Genomic DNA, 4,479 nt, shown 5'->3' on the forward strand with positions numbered 1-4,479 from the left:
AAAAGTTCTGCTCTCTGAATTTTTTTTAAAAATCAAGAGTTCATAATATGAACAGTCCAAATTTTTTTGCTTAAATCCCAGCAGACGACCACCCTTGTATGTATGCATCATCATTCCATTAAATGCGTTTACGAGGAGAAAAAATATGGAAAAAACATTAAGATACATGTCAGAGTGGCAAAGAAATGAAGATAGCATCGGGTGGCCGGGAACGTGCTAAAAACAACAGCTAAATCACCCCCCCCCATCACAGGTTCCATCACATGTCAGGGGAAGAAACTCCATGTAGTTAAATAGCTCCAACATGGCTACAATCAAATAAAAGAATATATGTAGAATTTAGTAAACAACTGTGTAGGTGTTTCTCTCTTTTTGTTAGGCAGACACAAAATGTGACAGCATGTTTGTTGCTTTTGGTATTATTAAGTTCAATCCTTTTGCTAAAGATCAAAAGTCCTATTTAAGCCTTTAGTACTGAGGTGTATCAGCATTTTTTTCACAAAAGAATATAGGTACATTCTAAGTTTAGGCTGGCCATTTCTTTACCTATTGTTGCTATTTAGGGTATTTCTTGTCTTCATTTGTAAGGTGGAGGTTATTAAATCAGGCAAGTCATGGCTGGCCTTGTTAATACAGAAGACTGTGTATCTTCTGCTTTTAACTTCACAAAAATTATTTGGGTAAAGTTTGTATGTTTATGTTTCTCTTTAGGAGTTCACTGTTCTGTAAACAATTTGATTAGTACAGAGGGATTTAGACCTTCGTTTTATGGATGTAGCGTTTGTTACCTGTTTGTTTACAAAAATTTCTTCAAATTCTGTTCTCTAAGATATACATGCTAAAGTATGGCTGACATAAAAGATGTGTATATATTCATGTATAAAAATGGGGAAGAAAAATATAATTTAAAGGAGGAGAAGAGAGAAGGAAAAGGGTCTTGCTATTTGTGTATGGAAAAGGGTCTTGCCATTTATGTATGGAAAAGGGTCTTGCTATTTGTGTATGGAAAAGGGTCTTGCCATTTATGTACAGAAAAGGGTCTTGCTATTAGTGTATGGAAAAGGGTCTTGCAAGACTCCAAATGTCATCACAATGGGTGCCTCTTTTTGACTAAGAAAATAGGATTTCAACTTGTTATGAAGGTCAGGTCTCATGCCCATTAGAAAGAGCTTTGCCATAAGCCATGTGCCATCACCCATGATAACTTCCAAGAAATTCAATAAGTTGGCTACAGCAACTGGAGTTAAGGATAAATTCAAATTGTAAAGTTCAAATAAAGTTATGAAAGTTCAAGAAATTCCACCACCACCATCACTAACCACCACCACCACCACCACCACTACCAAACTACAACTAATACCATAGCCAAATGCCAACCACTAGCTTTACTTGAAATGCCTAAGGTGAGGTATGTAGAGTAATGTTTTGCTAGAGAAGTGGGAGTGTGGAAGTGTCCAAAAGGGAGAGGGACTTTTTGCTAAACCAATAAAACATCTGTCTATTGATGTCTCTTCTGTTCTGTTCTGGATTCCTACCACTACCTAGTTTCACCACCACCACAAACCATCACCACTACCACAACTAGAACAAACAGAACAAACCTGTCACAGCAAGTTTACCTTGTTATGTCCAAACACCATCACCTTTTTCTCCTTTCACACATACACATACATACATTTACTCATATACACGACACATACATACTCCACATACTACCCACTGATTTTTCCAGTACATTCTTGCCTAAAGTGTGATAGTGGTGGTGAGAGAGGCTGTGGTGCATGGACATACTTGGTGGAAAAGGGAAGGCGGTAGTTCTAACCTAGAGATTCCATCACCACTACCGCTAACATAGTTCACTGCAACCACCATTGCTGCCACTACCACGACTACCGTTTACCACAATACGAGACAATCACCACTGACCACCTACACAGAGAAACAAAAATACTAAAAATTAAATATCACCACCTGGACATGCATAGAGCCATAGTTTATTGTTACAGTAACCTTCAGCACATCACTCCACTCCACTTCCATAGTCCTTGTCATTACATGAAAAAGCCACCTCCAAAACACGCAAAATCCGAAAACACTACTACATCCCCCACATCAATAACCTCTCTGGCTCCAAACACCGTAAAGGGTTACACACAACCAAATGCGTCGAGAGGAAAACAAGAATCTGTTGTGATCTGCCTTGTTCATCTCCACTGCGACCAAAACCAGAATCTTTGCACGTACAGGGGAAAGATTGGGCAGTGAAGGGAGTACATGTCAACACCATCACACTGCTGTATTTCTGATTGATTTATCAATGTGTGTTGGAATGGACATATCTGAAGGAGTACAGAAATAGTCTGGACAGTGCAGAGTATAACATATCCTATTACAAAGCATCTCATACAATTGTCCACTGTATTCCTCAGTTGGATGGAGACGTGGTACTAGGACTATAGAGTTTTATAAGGAGTCTTGTTGGATTAAAGCTGACCAAGGGCTTACGCCAGCGTTTTTCAAACTGTGGTCCGCAAGGACAAGACAGGGGGTCCGTAGACAGCAAATACTTTTTATGGGCAATTTGATTTTATATATGTTTTTTAATCGAAATCTTTTAATTGACAATAAACTTATTTGTTAAATAATGTTAAATAAATAAATATAAAAATATATGTTATTTTAAGCAAATATGTATGTATAAATTTCATAAGCGTTTATAAGGGGGTCCCTAAGGTAAAGCCTGAAATATAAAGGGGTCCGCAAGTCAAAAAGTTTGAAAACCCCTGGCTTACACAACAGCATCTTGTATATAAGATCTGCTGGATCAGACCGGGGGGGGGGGTACAACAGCATCTAGTGTATAAGACCTGCTGGATCAGAATTGACCAGGGGGTACACAACAGCAGCCACATGTCTTCAGTGATGAATAAGTCAGTGAGGTTGCTTCGCGATATGTTTAATGTAATCCACATTTCTCGAAAAAGACAGGATGGTCACAGCTAGAATGCCTTTCTTTGATTGCAGTTTGGGTCAGTCAGAATTCACCCGGAGCTAAACAACACTATCCTTATCATTAAAACCATCATCACCGCCACTATCACTACCAGCCACAAACTCATTAATGATTAACAACAACAGTTAAGTCAGAGTATCTCAAGCTACATATGGTATATGTCAAGTGTCGCACTCACAAGACAATGTAATGGGGCATTGTGTGAATATGAAGTGGAGAGGTAATGTGTGTATGTGTATGGGAAGTGTGTGTGTGTGTGGTATGTGTGTGTGCGTGCGTGTGGTGTGAGGGTGGAGTAGAGTCGATTCACTGACTTCAGAGACGGAAAACAAATTCAAACTCCGACAGGATCTGAATTTAGGTCGTAAAGAGATAAAAACTACCGTTTCCATCTTAAACTGCAAATAATATAAACTCAAGGCGGGCGAGCTGGCAGAATCGTTAGCACACGGGGCAAAATGCTTAGCGGCATTTCGTCTGTCTTTACGTTCTGAGTTCGAATTCTGCCAAGGTCGACTTTGCCTTTCATCCTCTCGGCATCGATAAAAAATAAGTACCAGTTGAGCACTGAGGTCGATGTAATAGACTCACCTCGTCCCTCGAACTTGGGGAGGGGTCTTGTGCCAAATTTTCAAACCAATATATTTAAAGTCAAGTGTGCATACACGCACACAAAGTTCTTTATCCATTTACTTAACTCCTTAAGATCCTCCTTTTTTTCTCTTTCTCCTTTTTCTCTTCTCTTTCCCATTCCAATTTAACTCTCTCTATCTCGGGTTCTCTCTATATTCTCTTCCTTTTTCTCACTTTCACAACTCTCTCTCTCTATCTCTCTCCACTTTTTTTTTCCTTTTCATTCCACCTGTCCAACAGCTCACTTTTACTCTTTCAAACCAATTCGTGTCACGTTATCCCATTTTGTCCTCCCCACTCCGTTTCAACTACATGTCTTCATTTTCTACTTTAGAAAGTTCCTTACCCTTTGTCTCAGCACCTGTCTTTCTAGAGAGAGAGAGAGTAATAAGTGGGAGTGTGTGAGCGTGTTATATATATATGTATATATATATGGAAATCTTTCGGTAAAAGTCTATGTCGTTATGGGTGAATCTGTGACATCATCTTACTCGACAAAGCTGAACACTCGTTAATGACAGACAAAATCGTCATTAATATATATGTATGTGTATGTATGTATGTATGTATGTATATTTAAATCTCTACCAAATATTTGGTAAAATATTGTACCTGTTATCAAAGTAGCAAAATTCTCACTTGAAAAGTTGTTTATACTTTGTTTAAATATAAAGACTTTCAATTATGTGATACAATTTTGGGTACATATCGATTTAAATAAGAGCCATAAGGCAATCCTATAGGATATTAAACAAGTTTTATTACAAGATTGCGTTATGGCTCTTATTTAAATTGATATATATATATGTATGTATGTATATTTAAATCTCTAC

General features: G+C 38.1%; 1 protein-coding gene across 1 annotated transcript in view; it reads right to left on the minus strand.

The window, feature by feature from the left end:
- Nucleotides 1-4,479, minus strand: part of LOC106875629 (transmembrane protein 98) — a 13,850-nt gene that overhangs the window by 8,836 nt on the left and 535 nt on the right. The gene's annotated exons all lie outside the window — the stretch shown is intronic.

This window comes from Octopus bimaculoides, chromosome 27 (genome assembly GCF_001194135.2).
Source record: "Octopus bimaculoides isolate UCB-OBI-ISO-001 chromosome 27, ASM119413v2, whole genome shotgun sequence".
In the NCBI taxonomy this organism is placed as follows: Eukaryota; Metazoa; Mollusca; class Cephalopoda; order Octopoda; family Octopodidae; genus Octopus; species Octopus bimaculoides.